The sequence below is a fragment of the Cnephaeus nilssonii genome (assembly GCF_951640355.1).
Source record: "Cnephaeus nilssonii genome assembly, chromosome: 13".
Taxonomy (NCBI): domain Eukaryota; kingdom Metazoa; phylum Chordata; class Mammalia; order Chiroptera; family Vespertilionidae; genus Cnephaeus; species Cnephaeus nilssonii.
The window spans coordinates 41,675,568-41,686,796 of NC_137084.1; the positions used below are offsets into that span (position 1 = coordinate 41,675,568).

The 11,229-nt window shown below is 41.1% G+C and overlaps 1 pseudogene across 1 annotated transcript; it reads right to left on the reverse strand.

Annotated features, from left to right (window-relative positions):
• Positions 1–2,080: 2,080 nt before the first annotated feature.
• On the reverse strand, positions 2,081–3,028 carry LOC307109878 (olfactory receptor 52B4-like; annotated as a pseudogene). Its single transcript has one exon. The product of its transcript is annotated as an olfactory receptor 52B4-like (transcript).
• Between the last annotated feature and the right edge of the window lie 8,201 nt (positions 3,029–11,229).

The window sequence follows — 11,229 nt, forward strand, 5'->3', positions numbered from 1 at the left end:
ATTTAAAGTGAAAATTCCATAGTTTACAAGGAAATGTCTTTTAAACATCTTGATTTAGTGCGTACCCTTTCAGATGACATAATAGACACTAGAGAAGTAATGTATAGAATGCCAAGCTTCCGTCAATTGAGAAATGAACAGTGAATAAATAATTACAATGACACAGGATAAATGCATTTTTAGGGTATACTTGGATTTTAAAAAAAAGAGTATACTTGGATAATTGATATGTGGCATATCTTATACAAGTAAAATAGAGAGGTGATAAAAATGCCTACAGAGATGTATAATTTTGGCATGGGATTATGTCCACATTACTTTGCTAACGGAGAAAAGTACATTCAAGAAGAGTAGGTGGAATATTGTCCCACTAAAAATTTTTGTTTACCTGCACGCACATATACAGTATAAAATATATTGCAGCCTTCTATAAAGTTATATTAGCTGGGAATATCTCTGTGTTGAAAAATGGGATTTTGTACACATTTTATGTCTAATACACTGTCTAAGATGGAATGAATAAGGAGTTTCTAGAATGAGAGAATGTTTCACTGTGTCAGATGGTGCTGATGTGTCATGAACGATGTAACTGAGTATTGACCATTGGACTCAGTAATGTAGATGTTACTGTGACAGGCCGTGCCATGGTATAGGAAAACTGTCTGGCTGGGGTGAGAAGAAGAAAAATAGAGAAAGATATTGATTCCTGAATGTAGAGACAACTCTTTCAAAGTCTTTTACTGTGATAGAGAGTGAGAAATAAGAAGAAGACTGGAAAGAGGAAGATCTGATGGAATAAGAAGTAGAGGAAGAGAAGGATGAAGAGGAAGAGAAAGAAAGAAAAAAAGAAAGAAGAAGAAAAGGAAAATCAAAGGAAAGGCTATAGGATAAGGTGACCAGATTTTAACATTGGTGAAGTGGGACACCATTGACAGGGGTGTGTGTGTGGGGGTGTGTGAGGGGGTTCTTGATTAAAAATTTGGTCTATATGGAGCAACAAAAATTTTCATACAACGCAAAAATAGTATTGTAATATTTTTTTAAATTTCAACATAAGTACAATTTACAAATATAATAAATAAAAAAATTATGTATAGTATTATTTTATTCTTTGGCATGTTTCTCATTTGAGTGAATTTTTTTTAGTAGATTGCTGTCATTGTTTAAAAGGTCATGAAATTTTTCACAAGAATTTGTTAAATTATATTTCACACATAAAATGGCTTTCAAAGTCTCAACACTTAATTGTGATTTTTCTGATGTCCACACTTTATTTACCGTAGAAAAAACACGTTCAGTCACAGCATTAGTTCCTGCTAAGGACAGCGCGTATTCCACAATTTTTAGTGCATTATTTATCCTGGCTAAATAGCCACATGGTGGCGGAAAACCGTATATTCCCTTCCCGTTCTCCTGTTCTCCTGCCGTTCCCTAGCTTGTCGTGCATTCTTTCCAAAAATCGGGACTGTCCCGCCAAAAGCAGGACGTCTGGTCACCTTACTATAGGAGGATGTGGGTGCCAAAGTTTTGTGCCTGCTTCCCTCTCTACCTTTCTTTAAATTTCAGGACAAATAATGGAATGTATACAGATGGAGGTGATCCTGATGAGAATAAAACTTTATGATAGAAAAAAAAAAAACCAAAAAACTTTATGATAGAGAGGGCAAATGAAATAATATTTAGAGCAACATCCAATGTAAATAAGATTAATGGGAATTATTTCACCACAGCAAGGCATAAAACAAACCAATAAAGAATAGTCCAGTAATTATCAACAATTCATCACTTTCCAAATACCTATCTAGGGCTATGGACTAGGAGTGGTTTACTTATCAGACACTGAGTGAGAAAACTCACTGAGCCACAAAGAAATTGATCTCTTAGTATTGATCAGGGACTATGAAAAGCATGTACCAAGGTCCCCTGTGCACTTGCTCCAGAAACATATACTCATGAGGCAGTCTATAAACTACATAGGTATGTAGTCTTAACTATCCCCCACCTACTAGAAGCTTCTAAATCTTACCTCAATGTATGACTAGAAATGTTGAGAAAACTAGTCTGGTTTCCATTCCCAAAGTCATATCTGTTTTGAAAATAAGATATGAGTCACCTGGTCCCGGATCTGTTTGGTCTTAATTCCATAAACAATGGGATTCAGCATAGGAGGAGCCAGAATAGAGATATGGGCTAGCAGGATATGGATATGGGGTGAAATGTGGCATCCAAAGCTCTGAGTGAGAACTGAGAAGATCCCAGGCACATAAAATAGGATGATGACACAGATGTGGGAGCCACACCTGTTGAGCGTTTCATGGCAAGCATCTTGGGAAGGGATGTGAAAGACAGCACGGAGAATAAGCATATATGAAACAATAATTAGAAAAACATCTAAAGCAATTGTTAACATTCGAAGAAAAAGTCCATACCAGATGTTTACTCGTATGTCATCACAGGAATATTTTGGCCAACCCAATGTGCTCACAAAGAGTGTGTGGAAGAATATTACTTTTGCAAAAAAGGCAGTCTTTTCAGAAAAAAATATTATGGGACATACTGTAGCAAAACTTCTCAGAAAGATAGTCAGACCAATTTTCCCAATCAGTGCATATGTAGGAATAGCTGTGTATCTCAGCGGGTAGCAAATGGCAATGTAGAGGTCAAAAGCCATCACTAGCAAAATCCCTGACTCATACATGAAAGTGGAAGTGAGAAAGAATACCTGAGTGATACAGCGGTTCAGGGAGATCTCCCCAGCATGGAACCAGTAGATGGCCAAGGCCTGAGGTACTGTGCACGTAGAGAGGACAACATCTGTTCCAGCTAGCATGCTGAGGAGGAGGTACATGGGGTCATGGAGGCTGGGCTTGGTGAGGATAATGAAGATGAGCAGACTGTTGCCAAGCAGGGCCATGTCATAGCAAATGAAGAAGGGGATGGAAATCCACATGTGCTGGTCCTCAAGGACAGGGATGCCCAGCAAGTAGAAGACTGTGTGGCTAACACTAGTGTGGTTTGAGGTAGCCATACCTGGGAAGACCACCACAGACATCACTTCTCATTCACAGAGACAGAGGAAAATGCAGATTTTCCTGGAGATGCTGATGGTGCCAAGTTATTAAAGAATGGTTGTAGTACAAGATGGCTGGCAGGGGAGGGCAGTTGTGGGCAATCAGGCCAGCAGGGGAGGGCAGTTGGGAGAGACCAGGCCTGAAAGGAAGGGCAGTTAGAGGTGATCAGGCCTGCAGGGGAGGGCAGTTAGGGGTGACCAGTCCAGCAGCAGAGGACAGTTGTGGGCGACCTGGCCAACAGGGGAGGGTAGTTGGGAGCAACCAGGACTGCAAGGGAAGACCAGTAGGAGCAACCAGACCAGCAGTGGAAGGCAGTTAGGGGTGACCAGGTTAGCAAAATAGGGAAGTTTGGGGTGACCAGACTGGCAAGGGAAGGAAGTTAGGGGTGACCAGGATGCTAGGGGAGGGCAGTTGGGGGCAACCAGGCCTGAAGGGGAGGACAGTTGGGGGTAATCAGGCCTGCAGGGGATGGCAGTTGGGGATGACCAGGCCTGCAGGACAGGGCAGTTAGAGACTACCAGGCTTGCAAGGGAGGGAGTTAGGGGTGACCAGGCTAGCAGGGAGGGAAGTTGGGGGCAAACAGGCCTGCAGGGGAGGATACTTAGGGTCAATAAGGCTGGCAGGGGAGGGCAGTTAGGGGTGATCAGGCCAGTAGGCGAGGGCAGTTAGGGGAGCAGTTAGGTCTCGATCAGTCAGGCAGGAGAATGGTTACAGGGTGATCAGGCTGGAAAACAGAAGGGGTTAGGAGCAATCAGGCAGGCAGGTGAGCGGTTGGGAGCCAGCAGTCCTAGATTGTGAGAGGGAAGTCCGACTGCCCGTTTAGGCCCAATCCTTTAAGGGGTCCCAGATTGAAAAGGGTGCAGGCTGTCCTGAGGTACACACACTCCCCGTGCACAAATTTCATACACTGGGCCTCTAGTGGGAATATAAGTACTTACAATTAATATGGACTCGTGGTTTTTAAAGGTTTATTTTTCATGAAAAGAATTACATAAAAACTCACATAGTTTCAAATTCCAGAGTCATTAATAATGTTCAACTCTGATGTCTAAGGATAGAGAATTGTACAAACATAACAATTAGTAGGAGACATGTGAGTCTTGATTACCTCAGCCACATTTCTATTTCATTTGCCTGGTCACAACTTTTTCCATTACACTTTATAATAAATTATCTAAACACTAGAGGCCCAGTGCATGGATTTGTGCACATTGAAAGGAACTTAATTAGAAGAAATATTTTAATATCACTATTTGCCCTTTCTCTATAATACAAGTGTCAACCAAATTTATGTTCGAACATGAAAGATAAAAACACATGTGTGCGATTGGCACCAGCGAGAGATATATATATTTGGTTAATTAGACCTGCTTTCTGATTTAGCTAAACTTTATTCAGCCCAGTGAAGCACCCCAACTTCTCTTTCAGGTAACTGTCAGCAACACAGCAGTAAATATAAACACAAAGCAGATTATTATTGTAGATAACACAGGGAGAACAAAGGGTGAAATATTTAACTGTAGCAGTGTTTGACTATATTCGGTGCAGTGAGAAAACCTGAAGTCATTTTCAAGTTCCACCATTTCTTACTTCTTTTCAGTTGGATCAAGTTTCTAAATGTTCTAAATCTCCATTTCCCAGCTAATGAAAAGAAAATAGGATTCTACCAAGTCTCTTATATACCTACTCCAGGACTTCTGTGAGGATCAAATGAGATGAGGCACATGGAAATGCTTCAAAGACATTTGGTTAAACTGTAAAATGTCTACACCTGGCTATAAAGCAAGTCGTGTTCCAGGGCTGAAAAAACTCCAAGGAGGCTAGTCACTAGGGAAATGAAGCCGGGCATTCCTATGTGACATCTTCACCGGCACCCACAGCGACCTTTTCCAGACTGTGCTGGGCTATGGTCTGCATTTTGCACCATGGGGTCTGTGCAGCATCGGCTGCAATTTGGTGAGGTGTCGCTCCAGGGTGGAGGCAGGATCTGTGTCCCACTTGTGTAAGGTGACCAGATTTTAACATTGGTAAAGCGGGACACCATTGACGGGGGGGGAGGGGAGGTTCTTGATTAAAAATTTAGTCTATATGGAGCAACAAAAATTTTCATAGAACGCAAAAATAGTATTGTAATATATTTTTTTAAATTTCAACATAAATACAATTTACAAATCCTATCTAATAAAGAAGGAATATGCTAATTGACCCTCACACCATCGCAAAGATGGCAGCACCCACAGCCAATAAGGAGGGAATATGCTAATTGACTGTCCCACTCTCAAAGATGGCAGCGCCCACAGCCAATAAGGAGAGAATATGCTAATTGACTGCTCCGCCTCAAAGATGGCGGCGCCCACAGCCAATAACGAGGGAATATGCTAATTGAATTCCCTGCCCTCAAATATGGCAGTGCCCACAGCCACAAGATGGTGGCACCCAGTCCCCTCAGCCCCGCTGGGGAGGCAGGCACGTAGCAAGGCACGCTCTGTGCGCCTGCCTCTGGAGTCCCCCAGTCCTCTCAGCCCCCCAGCCACCCAGAGCCAGCCCAAGGTGCAGGCAAGCCTCAGATGGCAGCTGCCCAGCCACTCAGGGCTGCCCAAGGCTCAGGTAACCAGGGCCAGCCGAGGCTTCTGTTGCTGGCAGTAGCAGCAGCAGAGGTGTGATGGGGGCGATGCCTTCCCCTGATCGCTGGGTTGCCTCCTGCCCCTGAGGGCTCCCAGACTGTGAGAGGGGGCAGGCCGGGCTGAGGGACGCCCCCTCCAGTGCATGAATTTTCATGCACCAGGCTTCTAGTACAATAAATAAAAAATTATGTATAGTATTATTTTATTCTTTGGCATATTTCTCATTTGAGTGAATTTTTTTTAGTAGATTGCTGTCGTTGTTTAAAAGGTCATGAATTTGCCATAACGTAAGTCGTAAGTGTCACTTTCATGGCCGGCGCTAGACCTTTTGCCGCCACTATAAAATATAAATAATATGAGTACTGTCTGCGAAATTCAAGAAAATTTATGTATTTATGAAATAAATAAATAAATTACCTAAATTATCTGAATAGTTGATTTGTAATGACATCACTTGTTTAACTAGCTTACTAGCACGCAGTACGATGTGTATCGTCTGAGAGACAGTTACAAAATGTTTTCGTCATTGCCAATCCCAAAAAATGCCATTGTTCATTAAGTCCAAACAATGGTGGTCGAATTCTAACAAGTGATCAACAATGCGAACTTTGATAAGCAGTTCTCGATAATCAGTTCTCAACAATTATTTGTTATTATTAAAGTTTAACATTATAAAATTAACAAAAATAATATAAAACTCATATCCTGGCTAAATAGCCACTTGGCCGCTGAAAACCGTATATTCCCTTCCCATTCTCCAGTCGTTCCCTAGCTTGTCGTGCATTCTTTCCAAAAATCGGGACTTTTTTAAGATGCCGCGGGACACGGGACAAATTGCTAAAAATTGGGACTGTCCCGCCAAAAGCGGGACATCTGGTCACCTTACACTTGTGGGAAGCCAAGAGCTGGTTTGTGGCCTCCAGATCCATGGTGCCAACCAGTGGTCATCTTGGCAGCTTCTACATTGAGCGTCTGCCCCCTGGTGGTCAGTGTGCATCATAGTTACCAGTCAGACACTTAGCCTTTATGTATATAGATTTATTTCTTCCTTCCCAATTTGAATGCCTTTTATTTCTTCGTCTCTGATTACTGTGGCTAAAAATTCCAATGGTGAAAGCAGACATCCCTGTCTTGTTCCCGATCTTAAAGGAAATGCTTTTAGCTTTTGGCCACTGAGTATAATGTTGGCTGTACATTTGTCATATATGGCCTTTATTATTTTGAGGTATGCTCTATTCCCACTTTGCTGAGAATTTTTATCATAAATGGGTGATGGATTTTATCAAATGTGTTTTCTGCATCTATTGATAAGTCTGTGTGTTTTTTATCCTTCATTTTGTTTATGTGATGTATCACATTTATTGATTTGATAATATTGTACTAACCTTGGATCCCCAGCATAAATCCCACTTGATCACAGTGCATGATATTTTCATGTATTACTGGATCCAATTTGCTGATATTTTGTTGAGGATTTTACATCTATTTTCATGAAGAATATTGACCGATAATTCTATCTTTGTAGTGTCTTTATCTGGTTTTGGAATTGGGATAATGCTGGCTTCATAAAAAAAGCTTGGAGTTTTCCTCCTCTTAAATTTTCTGGAATAGTTTGAGAAGGATAGGTGTTAGTTCTTCTTTGAATGTTTGGTAAAATTTGACTGCAAAGACATTCAGTCCAGGACTTTTGTGTCCTGGGAAATTTTTATTACTGCTTCAATTTCTGTGAGTTGTAATCTCTCTATTCAAGTATTCTTATTCTTCCTGATTCGGTTTTGGGAGATTGTATGTTTCTAGAAATTTGTCCATTTAACTAATGTTCTACAATTTGTTGACATATAGTTGTTCATATATTTTCATACAATCCTTTGTATTCCTGTGTTGTCAGTTGTTAATCCTCCTCTTTCATTTCTGATTTTATCTATTTGGGTCCTCTCTGTTATTCTTGATGAATCTGGTTAAAGGTTCATCAATCTTGGCATATGCAAAAGAAATCAAAATAGACCACAAACTTACACCATACACGTGAATACACTCAAAATGGATAAAAGACTTAATGTAAGTCACAAAACCATAAAAATCCTAGAAGAAAACAAAGGCAGTAAAATCTCAGACATCTCTGGTAGCAATATTTTTGTCAATATATCTCGTAGGGCAAGGGAAAGAAACAAACAAAAATAAACAAATGGGACTACATCAAACTAAAAAGTTTTTGCACAACAAAAGAAACCATCAACAAAATGGTATGGCAGAACATATGTGCCAATGATACATTTGATAAGGAATCAATTTCCAAAATATATACAGAACTTATACAACTCAACACCAGGAAGACAAACAATCCAATGAAAAATTTGACAAAGGACTTGTACAGACACTTCTCCAAAGAGGAAATACAGATGGCTAATAGACATATGAGAAGATGCTCAACATCACAAATCATCAGAGAGATGCAAATTAAAACCACAATAAGATATCACCTCACACCTGCCAGAATGGCTATCATCAAAAAGTCAACAAAAAAGTGTTGGTGAGAATGTGGAGAAAAGGGAACCCTTGTGCATTGTTAGTGGGAATGCAGACTAGTGCAGCCACTGTAGAAAACTGTTATGGGGAGGATCCAAGATGGCAGCATAGGTAAACACCTAATCTGCTGCCTCACACAACAATTTCAAAACTACAACTAAAAGACAAAATGTCTATCACCCAGAACCATGGGAAAGCCGGCTGAGTGGAAGTTCTACAACTAGAAGGAAAGGGAAAAGAGCATTGAGACGTGAACAAGCACTGAAAAGCTGAGATACGAAGGCGCGAGCAATCCAGGCTGGTGGCGGGCGTTGCTTTCTACAACCCAAAGGGAGACAACCTCCCGATTACTCTGAAATCCATTTTATGGGGAGACCCAAACTCCTTCGGGGAGAAGCTGGACTGTCTGCCATCAGGTTGGAAAGTGGGGGTGGCTTGCTTGCAGAGCTGTGCGCAGGAATAATTGTTTACTGCGCTGGGACGCGGGGACATGGTCTGGGATGTGGTCTGAGACGCAGAGATGGCTGACTGGCAGCCATCGCTGTTTGCCACACCCTAGCCTAGTGATGCCCTGAGACCCCGCCCTGCACAACCTACAAACCAACCCAAGCTCCAAGTAGTGGCTTTTGCATATGAATGGCCTGCCTTATTGCAGCTTAACCAAATAAACTTTAGCTAGGTCAGCTCCAAAACCTCCTAACCCCAAGCAAAGAGGAAAAAAATGTAGTTCTCGCTGTAGCTCCTGCTGGGAGGCCTCAGACAGTAGCTGACCTGCACCCCATTGGAGATCCAGGAGCCAGTGTACCTAGTGGTCAGTGTGAGACACCGGATTTCAACTCCTCACATCCATAAGTGACACACTCAAGAGGCAGACTCAGTGAGCACTAAAGCCCCACTGAAACAAGTCCTGCATCATAAACATGTCTCCAGAACAGCAGTTCTTCCATTATAGACAGAGGGTCCTCATAGCCAATTGGCCTGGAGGTCAGTTCCTCCCTGTGTACCAACAGCAATCAAGACTTAACTACACCAAGACTTTGCACTCAGCCCACAAAGGGGTGTACCAAGAGCGTCCACCTCAGGTGATTGGGGAAGCTGAGCTACTGGCCCCTATAGGTCACCTACCACACAAAGCCACTCCATCAACACAGGGAAGCAGCCAAAATGTGGAGACAAAGAAACATGTCAAGAATGAAAGAAATGGAGGAAAGCAAGCTACTGGACAACATAGAGTTCAAAACCACATTTATAAGGTTACTCAAGAATCTTCTAAAAACCGCTGAGAAACTTGATGAGACCTCTGAGGAACTTAGTGAGACCTTCAAGGACCATAATGAGAATGGCAAAAAAATGGGAAGGGATCAGTCAGAAATTAAGTATACACTGTCTGAAATAAAGAATATACAGAAACTTAATTGTAGATCAACGTACCCCAAGAATCAAACCAAAGATCTTCAATGTGAGGAAACAAAAAACACCAAACCAGATAAACAAAAAGAAAAAATAATCCAAAAATATGAAGATAGTGTAAGGAGCCTCTGGGACAACTTCGAGTGTACCAACATCTGAATTTTTGGGGTGCCAAAAGAAGAGAGAGAGCAAAATACTAAAAACCTCTTAGAAGAAATAATGACATAAAACTTTCCCTACCTGGTGAAGGAAATAGACTTACAAGTTCAGGAAGTGCACAGAACCCCAAACAAGAGGAATCCAAAGAGGACCACAACAAGACATATCATAATTAAAATGCCAAGGGCAAAAGACAGAGAATCTTGAAAGCAGCAAGAGAAAAACAGTTAATTCCCTACAAGGGAGCACCCATATGACTGTCAGCTGATTTCTCAACAGAAACTATGCAGGCCAGAAGGAAGTGGCAAGAAATATTCAACGTGATGAATAACAAGTACCTCCAACCAAGATTACTCTACCCAGCAAAGCTATCATTCAGAATTGAAGGTGAGATAAAGAGCTTCACAGACAAGAAAAAGCTAAAGGAGTTCATCACCACCAAACCAGCATTTCATGAAATGCTGAAGAGTATTCTTTAAGAAGAGGAAGAAGAAGAAAAAGGTAAAGATAAAAATTATGAACAACAAAATGATATCAAATGCATACCTACCAGCAAGTGAATCTAGAAAGGGAGTGGACTGACAATTCTCAGGGAGAAGAGGGTGTGAGGGGGGCGGGAAGAGATTGAACAAAAATCTTATACCTATGGATGAAGACAGTGGCAGGGTGTAAGGGCATAGGGTGGGGTGGGGAATCAGGTAGAGGGAAGCTATGGGAGGAAAAAAAGAGGAACACCTGTAATAATCTGAACAATAAAATTTATTTTAAAAAAAGAAAAAGAAAACTGTTATGGAGTTTCCTAAAAAATTAAAAATAGAACTGCCTTTTGACCCAGTGATCCCACTTCTGGGAATATATCCTAAGAAGCCCAAAACACCAATTCAAAAGAATATATTCACCCCTATGTTTATTGCAGCATTATTTATAATAGCCAAGATATGGAAACAGTCCAAGTGCCCATCCATAGATGAGTATTACATTTACACAATGGAATATTATTTGGCCATATAAAAGAGGAAATCTTACCTTTTGGGACAGCATGGATAGACCTGGATATTATTATGCTAAGTGAAATAAGTCAGTCAAGGAAAGACAAATACCATGTGATCTCACTCACATGTGTAAGCTTTAGTTTTTGTTAATTCTCACCCAAGGATATTGAAATATGGTAGCAATCATCTCAGGTAGAAACTGCTGTTTGGGTTCTGTACTTATTTGTTTGCTAAAACAATAGAAAATTATTTTGATTTTCTGAACTTATGTATGCTATCCCAATACTCAATTGATGATGGTTTGAATATCCCATTGATTGTGATCTCACTGGTCATCAAAGCACATTCTTCTGGGAACCAGGACAGTTCAATTATCCTTAATTGTCTGAGTAGCTACTGATAACTGAGTTTTGGTTGACTCAGTGGTCCCAGAATCAGAAGAGCACA